A 9959-nucleotide genomic window follows, 5' to 3' on the forward strand; every position below is an offset into this window, starting at 1 on the left:
GGAAAATTTTCTAGAGATCAAGATTTAGCAATGTTCATTTGAGTGCTTGAAGCCCTATTTCGTTCAAAAGATGAAGGACGGGTACACATGCTGCTACATTTATCATGTGCAAATGTGTTCTTTGAAGGATGCAGACAACCAGCTGAGGACCTAGAGTTTTGGAATTCATGGAGCATGCTGCAATTGTGACTGTAAGGTATGTGGAAATAGTGAAGGGGAGTGTGGCTGCAAAGCTGTTCAACATGCTAACATGGGTGTCACTAGTCTTTGGAATTTTGTGTTGTGTGCTGCCCACACGGGATGAATTTTGTTTCTAGAAAGGTGATGGTGAAGGTCTTCTAGAATTCGGAGATAGGAACCATGGTGCAAGGGGAAAAGAAACAAAGGAAAGGTCTTGTTAGCAAGGAGGTTACAGGTAGTATTTGCAGTCCTTGAACAATTTCACAGATAACAACTTGTAGATTACGTCCTTCGCCTCGATTTGATAAACATGTCACGTGCCCCAGAAGCAATCAACTCCACAATTGGGGCTTCACCCATCCAGGCTGCACAGCATACTGTTCTGCAACTAGCAGGCTATCTGTATCTTCCCAAGCACCAAAGTAGTCTTCAGATGCAAACTGTTGGCGATCTCATGAGTTCAACCATCGTCGCCATAACCAGGGTCCTACATGCTTAACCAAAAAATTGTGCTACCAATGCACAGGGACTGAATCTAACTTCGGGAGTACACAAAATGTCCTCTCTGGATTTCCAGTACACTTGTAGAAGGTGTCATCTAGAAGCATGGTACCCAACACATCATAGAAAGGGTATTTCTTCTAGAAATACCACAAGTGCTTAAAAAAGATTGGTTTCCCATCAGAAATGGTGAAATGTGGCCTGTCACAATATTCCTGATCCAAAAATCATGAGATAACATTCTCCAGGCTAGGAAAACACAACTTAAAGTGCCGCAATAGGTTGCGTCTCCATTGGGAGCTACATATATATGTTGAACCATCAAGCAACCCAACAAAGAAAAGTCTTTGCGTCCTCTGGCACCATAAATGTCAAGTCACAATTGGGCCCTCCATGGAAGTCTCGTACTTTCCATGCGTGATGATGCCATCGAGGCCAAAATAGCCACTTTTCATGGTTATGATGATAAATTAACACACCATTCATGTCTATCACAAGTGCACACGGTTCTGCATTCTTGCTCTTTGGGATCATGTAATAGTCAAGTCCTGGGGGAGATAACAAAATCCTACTCTTTGAGTTCATGAGGGTATTGCGATATTGTTGGTACGGTTTATGATCTCTATTCAGATGGAAAGCATAATAATTGGAAGAAATTTAGACTACAATAAGAGATACCAATGACTTGATTAAGATGGCATTTCATTACATGGGGTAAACCCAGATTCCAAATCTAAAAATTACAATCTCTTGCAGGCCCGTGGGTAGTGCATACTTGCTTTCAGGTTAGCTACAAGACTTGCATCCTTCTCAAGAACCTTTTTCAGCATTACTTGGTGTTTTAGTCCTTTTTGCCTTACTAGTAGGCATCTGTGCAGTTGATGGACTGGCCTCGATTACATTGTTCTACGTGGTCTTGCGCTTTGGTAGTACCTTTATTTATTGTCCCACAGTCAACCCATCTAGATTGGTCTCTTGGTTGGGAGCAGCATCTCCTATAGTTGTGGTTGCTTCTATGAGATCATTTAAACCTGCCTGTGTAGGTACATCACCCATCTGTGTGTCTATTCCATCTTCTAAGTCAACCACTTTTTCAAGACTCTGTATAGACCTTGGGCTGCCCAACAAAGGTGTTATCTTATCATCAATAAACATACAATCAGGTTCTCTTCCAACCTTTTCTGACGACCTTGCCTATAAACAACTTTCCTAAAAGGATAATGGGGCTCAGGCCTTGGGTTGAGGCCAGTCAAGAGACTTCTCATGGGCTATGTTGTCCAAGAAAGGTGCAGGCTCAACAGTAAATACCTATGCATGTCCAAGTACTCTAGGCTTGTCTAATGATCCTGCCTGTGAATTATCAACAAAGACTGCATCCACAGAACATGCCAAATTTCAAACAGAGATTTTATCCCGGTGGAAAAAACACGTGCAAACTAATACAAGAACACATTTAGTAATCATGTAGTCATGCATAGACAATGCAGAAACAAAGCACTACCAATAAATACACAAACCACTCCCTAAAAATTGTCACAAAGCACATGATGCACTTGCACAGCCCATGCAAAGCATATGCAAAGAAGTCCAAAAGTAGAAGGAAAGCAAACAAAAATCTAAACCCACTGCTTTAGCATTGACAAACTAGTCACAAAAGAACTAACAAAATCAAGCAGTCAGAAAGCAGTGCCAAAGTACTACCAAACCACTCACAAGCAGTGCAAAAGCAATGTAATGTCAGTACCCTTGTCAATATGGCCCTTGCCCCTAAATGGGACCCCTCAACGGCCATATTGACAAACAAATTTATCTCTAGAGTCTTTTCTAGAGATAAACATTTGTCAATATGGCACTTGAGGGGTCCCCTTTAGGGGCAAGAGCCATATTGACCACCGTTTATCTCTAAAAAGGAGCACAGTTTTTATCTCTGTTCTAGCAACTTACCTGTAGATATTGGAGCCTTGCTAGTTAGCATAGAATACATGCTAGCTAGCATAAACTAAATTTTCCCTGACACACAAAAAAGCTAATAGATAGAAAATATATTATAGATAACAGACAATAAATGCTAACAACTAGAGAACACATGGTACCTAACACAGAACACACAAAGCAGTTTTAAAAGAGAAAGCAGTGGCAAAGCAATTTACATGGAAAGCAGTTTTAAAAGATAAAGCAGTGGTAAAGCAGTCACAAAGCACTACGATGCACTGACAAGCACACGTACAAAGCAATGCTAAAGCTATGAGACCCACAAAGCACATGTAGAGTACTTTGTGGGTCTCACTACTTTGTATGTGTGCTTGTCAATGCTTAGCAGTGACCAAGTAGACAGAAAGTAGTGCCAAAGCACTACCAAACCACTCACAAGCAGTGCTAAAGTACTACAAAAGCACTCACAAAAGCAAGGTAGTGCCAAAGAACATGTAGAGTACTTTGCATATTCCATGTAAAGCATTCTAAAAATGCAAAGTAGTGACCAAACAGTCAAAAAGTAGTGCCAAAGCACTACCAAACAAGTCACAAGCAATGCAAAATTGTTTACAATGAAAGCAGTTTTAAAAGAGAAAGCCATGGTAAAGCAGGCACTGCTAAGCACACATAGAAAGCAGTGCTAAAGTAGTGAGACCCACAAAGCACATGTAGAGTACTTTACATATTCCATGTAAATCCATCTAAAAATGCAAAGCAGTGACCAAGAAGTCAAAAAGTAGTGCCAAAGCACTACCAAACCACTCACAAGCACTACAAAAGCACTCACAAAAGCAAGCAATCACTCATCACAAAGCAGTCCCAAAGCATACTGAAAGCAATGACTATTTACATGGAAAGTAATTTTAAAAGAGAAAGTAGTGGTAAAGCAATCACAAAGCATGTCTAAGCATTGACAAGCACACATACAAAGCAGTGCTAAAGCAGTGAGACCCACAAAGCACATGTAGAGTACTTTTCATTTGCCATGTAAAGCAATATAAAAATGCAAAGCAGTGACCAAGCAGTCAGAAAGTAGTGCCAAAGCGCTACCAAACCAGTCACAAGCAATGCAAAAGAAAGAAGACACAAAGCAGTGCCAAATCATACTGAAGGCAATGATTGTTTACATTGAAAGCAGTTTTAAAAGAGAAAGCCGTGGTAAAGCAGGCACTGCTAAGCACACATAGAAAGCAGTGCTAAAGTAGTGAGACCCACAAAGCACATGTAGAGTACTTTACATATTCCATGTAAATCCATCTAAAAATGCAAAGCAGTGACCAAGAAGTCAAAAAGTAGTGCCAAAGCACTACCAAACCACTCACAAACACTACAAAAGCACTCCCAAAAGCAAGCAATCACTCATCACAAAGCAGTCCCAAAGCATACTGAAAGCAATGACTATTTACATGGAAAGTAATTTTAAAAGAGAAAGTAGTGGTAAAGCAATCACAAAGCATGTCTAAGCATCGACAAGCACACATACAAAGCAGTGCTAAAGCAGTGAGACCCACAAAGCACATGTAGAGTACTTTTCATTTGCCATGTAAAGCAGTCTAAAAATGCAAAGCAGTGACCAAGTAGTCAGAAAGTAGTGCCAAAGCACTACCGAACCACTCATAAGGAATGCAAAAGCACTCACAAAAGCAAGCAGTCACAAAGCAATGCCGAAGCATACTAAAAGAAATGGCTTTACATGGAAAGCAATTTTAAAAGAGAAAGTAGTAGTAAAGCAATCACAAAGCTCTGCTAAGCATTGACAAGCACTTTATACGAAGCAGTGCTAAAGCAGTGAGACCCACAAAGCACATGTAGAGTACTTTGCATATGCCATGTAAAGCAGTCTAAAAATGCAAAGCAGTGACCAAGCAGTCAGAAAGCAGTGCCAAAGCACTACCAAACCACTCACAAGCAGTGCAAAAGCACTCACCAAAGCAAGCAATCACAAAGCAATGCCAAAGCATACTGAAAGAAATGACTTAAAATGGAAAGCAGTTTTAAAAGAGAAAGCAGTGGTAAAGTAGTCACAAAGCACTGCTACGCATTGACAAGCACACATATAAAGCAGTGCTAAAGCAGTGAGACCCACAAATCACATATGTAGAGTACTTTGCATATTCCATGTAAAGCAGTCTAAAAATGCAAAGCAATGACCAAGCAGTCATAAAGCAGTGCCAAAGCACTACCAAACGCAGTGCAAAAGCAGTCACAAAAGCAAGTAGTCACAAATCAGTGCCAAAGCATACTGAAAGCAATGACTGTTTATATGGAAAGTAGTTTGAAAAGAGAAAGCAATGGTGAAGTTGTCACAAAGCACTACTAAGCATTGACAAGCACACATACAAAGCACTTCTAAAGCAGTGAGACCCACAAAGCACATGTAGAGTACTTTGCATATTCCATGTAAAGCAGTCTAAAAATGCAACGCAATGACCAAGCAATCAAAAAACAGTTCCAAAGCACTACCAAGCAGTGCTAAAGCAGTCACAAAAGCAAGTAGTCACAAAGCAATGCCAAAGCAATTTGAAAGCAATGATTATTTATAGGAAATCTATTTTAAAATAGAAAGCAGTGGTAAAGCAATCACAAAGCATTGGTAAAGCATTGACAAACCACTGAAAATCACATGTAAAGCATTACAGAAATAGAAAAATAGAAAGCAGTGGGAAACCAGTCACAAAGCAGATATGCAATACATAAAAGCCAAACAAAACAGGGAGTGAGGCATACCAATTGATGAGCCTAAAACCATCGATTTTGCTGATCTGGGAACTTTTGTCGAGCAACCCTCCACCCTACAATGTGTGTCTTCCAAACATAGATTTGCAAAACAAAACTAGTGGCAAGGATGGCCACACGCAAGCACAAACACCACAACAAATTCTTTTCTATCAATAGTAAAGCCACATCCACCACAGGGCTGTGCAATCGTAAGATACATTGAATCCTCATCTTTTGTACTGGCAATTGCTAGTGGGGATGGGAAAATACAAAGAGGCTAGTTGGACTGGATTCTTTCCATTATTTTTTTGGCAAAATAGTATTGTTGTTGCCTCGTCTCTGAAAGATAGCAAACTTTTCACGTAATTGCGCCTACATATAGAAACAATAAAAAAACTAAACTCATGTAAACACAATGGACTGTGGAAACATCTCAAAAAAACTTAACGACTGATGCAAAGCGTATGATAAATTTTATAGTATTACCCCCAAATCAGGTATGCTCTTGTCAAAATTTGGGGCTTCTACTTTGAATCCCAGGATCTCCAATGTGTTCGTGAACTAGGCAATGTCTGCCTCTTGCAATTTTCTGAAATGCTCTAGGTCAATTGAAGGAGCCAAAACTGATATTTCATTTTGTGCTGCTTGGAGCTTTGTCCTCGATGTATGTATTGCTGTCGGCAAATTCTCTTGGCATAGCTTGTCTTTCTTGGCCTTATCTATTGCATTTACAGTAGCTATCTCCACCTCTTAACTTGCCTTGTCAAGTCTCATCTTCACAGCATGTAGCATTTTTTTATTGTTGACCAGCTCAAGCATTGTGTAGTTTACAAACGGTGTGCCATGGCCATGTTAGATTTGGGCAGACAAAGATCGTGGCCCGTGAGAAATAGAGTGCCGCTGCAATTCCCCCTCCCTATACCTCAAGACACTTTTGACATCTTCCTCCATTGCTATTTCGGAGGGGTCAGGTGATAGATTATTCTTTTATTGGAATTGTTCACATTTTCATTGGACCTTACGTTGTTGTTGGACCATACAAACCACGCTTTCAGCGAATTAAGCCCAGTTGGTTGACAGTGAAATTGTCCTTTGTAGGGGCATTTTTTGCAGCCTTGTAATGCTCAAGGGCAAAACCCTGAGCAAATGCAATCCCAAACTTCATATTGGGGAGTGCCTCTTGGTAAACCCGAAAGTGAAGGTCCAAAGCCTCTTGTATAAGGTCTCGGTCCCGAAGACTTCTGGCCTTTACCTTGTAGTCCTTTAACTTTCGTGGCTGACTGAACACATGAGCCATTCTCTTACCGAAAGGTCGTCATCTGTAAACCTTCATGGGTTCTTCCCAACCATGCTAAGATCATAAACATCATGAAAATCCGTAGCAATATGACAAAATCTCTTAGCTTGCAGGTTTGTGAATGATTGAGACATTCTTGTAGTACCCGCTCAAAGAGAACACGAGAGCTGCAACAACTCAGCTAGAGGACCTGCAAGGATAAGAGCTCAGAACTTGCAAGGGAGAGGATTGATTTGAGAGCTCAAGACCTGCAAGGGAGAACAAAAGGCGACAGCCTCTAGAGAAGTAGTGCATAGAACCTACCAGGGAGAGGATTGAGCTGAGCTCAGGACCTGCTAGGGAGAGGATTCAGCTGGGTTGGAAGACCTATGTGGGAGACGAGGGAGATGACGTGCGTGGGATGAAGCAGGAGTTACAACTGAAGTAGTGGTATCATGAAAGCTTACAAGCTTACGAGTGTCATGGGACACATGTGCAAAATGCCCAATCATAATTAACATAGCTGGTGGATATATGTCACAAGCAAGCACCTCTTGAAAAGTGCTAAAATTGTGCTTTCGCTTTTAAGCACAAAAAGCATACCGACCAAACGTGCTACCACCCAACAGAGGTAGAGCTTGCAGAAGCACCCATGATTGGGGAAGAATACACACAGCCGATTTTTGAGGCTAAGGAGAAACACAGTAGTGGAAAGGACCCAATTGTCATCACTGACACAACATGTGAATCCAATATGGCAGAGCAGTCTATTGGAAGCAAACCTGCAAAATAAGAAGTGATACCCACTTGTAATGAGCCCCTCTTTGGCATGAGAAGAGTCTTGATATCATATGTAGCCAGACCATAAATTTTCCAGTACATTAAAAAATATTTCCGATAAGAGAATGTAAAGACAATCCCTATTATCTTTCCAACCATTTTGTTCACCATAGGCATGACATAGCCTTTAATAAATTGTGGTGAAATGATGTACATAGTCTGAAACCACAGCAGGAGCCTGCACGTCTTGTAATAAGAAGATCTATTTTTAGAAATTATTTGTGATAAAGCAATGGGATGCTTTAATGTTTGTAATTGTAAGTGTAAGATTTGTTGCTACTAATATTATTTAAGTGTATAAGGAGAGGATTGATTGCATGCAGCCTACCTTCACAAAAGCCATAGATGTGTCCTTTCACACCTACCTTCGAAGCACCCAACTTAGCGATCCAAAGTCTCGTAACTCCCTATATGTAGCCCTAGCATGTGTACGCTTCTTCCACATAACCAACAAACAACTGATTTTGTTTATACCACGCTCAATATGCAGTAGTAGGGAAAATGTAGTCACTCAAAGGAACAAACCATGTGGCATCGATGATTAGTTCCCAAGGCACGTGGAACTTTACCATTGCATGCACATTGCAACAACATATATAGATTGCCTTGATGTAACAACAAAATCTCTTGCTTTCTTTAGACCACGCTCAAAGTTGGCCCATGTGGACATTCCGTAAGTGTAGCAACCATGAGAAACCAAGGAACGACCAACAGTGGTCGTTTATTTGCATTTTGACACAAACAAACTTTGTGCATGTGGGCATAAAGGAACTACGACACTTAGAATGGAGAGACAATTTGCCATTGCCACATACAACCTTGATTGGGACATCGAGTTCATTAAGGACAATGAAAATTGCATGGATGTGTTTGTCTGTGTAGCACCCATCTTCTATATTGATGAAGGGATGTCGAGGTCAATCTTTACTACCACAAATGCAATTGTTTCCATCACTCATGTAAAAGGAACTCTTCCATGCTGCATCTGTTGCACCACTGGGCGCCAAAAATTGATATTTTTAATTTGGCATTGGTATTGTTTTTCTCTATGTTTGATAAGAGTTTGAGTATCAAGTGATAGCCTAGCGGCTCTCACTTATTTTTATTTTCTAAGATATTGTATGGGATTGAGAGGATGAGTGGAATGGATCATTGTAAATACCATAGGTATGAATTATAAATACCTTGGTATGGGGTGAGAGTTATTTGTGTATGGGATATTATGGGGTTTTTAGAAAATAGGAAGAGTGAGTCATATAAAGAGGTGGGCTCATGTCCATGTGTTCCAATAATATAAGAGAGGCCACATGCCAAGCGTGTGGAAGGCATGTGGAGGAGTGTGAAGTCAAGAGGAATCCTTCTAGAATTCCTATGTGGAATAAGGAGGATGTGGACATGTGGAAAAGAGAGGGTCCCTATGGGCTCCATGTGGGGAGACTCTTGACTTTCTCAATATTTTAAGAGTCTTGAGCATCTTGTGATGGGACACATGGCAAGAGTAGCCAAAAAGGACATTGATGGGGAAAAGAATCTACAGGCAGCAATTGTAAATGGGTGAAGAAGGGTGATAAAATCTCTATAAAAGGAGCCCTCCTCTCCCTTGTTCATCAATCTCTTCCACCATTAGGCCTCATATTGCTGTAGCTCTAGTCTCCTCAAGCCTCTTCCATGAGCCTTATCTCCCTCTTGTAGATATTATCTTATGTAGACTCTTGAGTCCATCTCTCTCTAGTTTATTCTCTCTCTATGAGTAGTCTTGGAGCTTCCGCTCCGTCTTGTATGTATGAAACCTCTTCTTCTTCCTTGTGTTTATAGTGTTTTGAGTTGCATTGGAGTGGATTCTCACTCTATTGGTAATGAGGGTCACTTCAGGTTCTCTCTCTTGAGTGTCTCTTCCCTTTTCTTTCTTTCAAAGCCTTAAAAGTTCTTTCTATTTGGCTGCTCACTGTGCACACATGGTCCATCTGTTTCCCGAGCCACCATGCGAACTTCTTCCCCTCTTCTAGACGAAATCTATGAGGGGTGGATCGTTGATGAAGGTGGAGTCTTGAGAGAGCATCCTGCTCAGGCGAAATTAGCATGGGTGGAGGGCAGTTTTCATGATAGTTTGACCCCCTGTTAGTGTTTTGCTCATAACTTTTTGCTCGGTAGTCCGATTTTAATGAAATTTATATCATTGCAAACTCTCTTTAAGATGCATGTTGTTATGTGATCAGATCTTGAATCAGATAGTGCTACAAAAACTTATGAGTCTCTGTGTTTGACAATTTGTTTTCATGATAGTTTTTACCCCCGTCTAGTAAACTGTCCATAACTTTTTGGCCACTTCTCTGTTTCTTACGAAACATATATCAGCATGAAGCTCTCTTTAGATGCATGTCTCTATTGCTTAGATCTTGAATCATATATTGCTACAAAATGTTATGAGTCTCTGTGTCTGACAATCTGTTTTCATGACAGTTTTTACTCC

This window comes from Dipteris shenzhenensis, chromosome 12 (genome assembly GCF_047967505.1).
Source record: "Dipteris shenzhenensis isolate YYH24624 ecotype China chromosome 12, Dip_SZ_1.0, whole genome shotgun sequence".
In the NCBI taxonomy this organism is placed as follows: Eukaryota; Viridiplantae; Streptophyta; class Polypodiopsida; order Gleicheniales; family Dipteridaceae; genus Dipteris; species Dipteris shenzhenensis.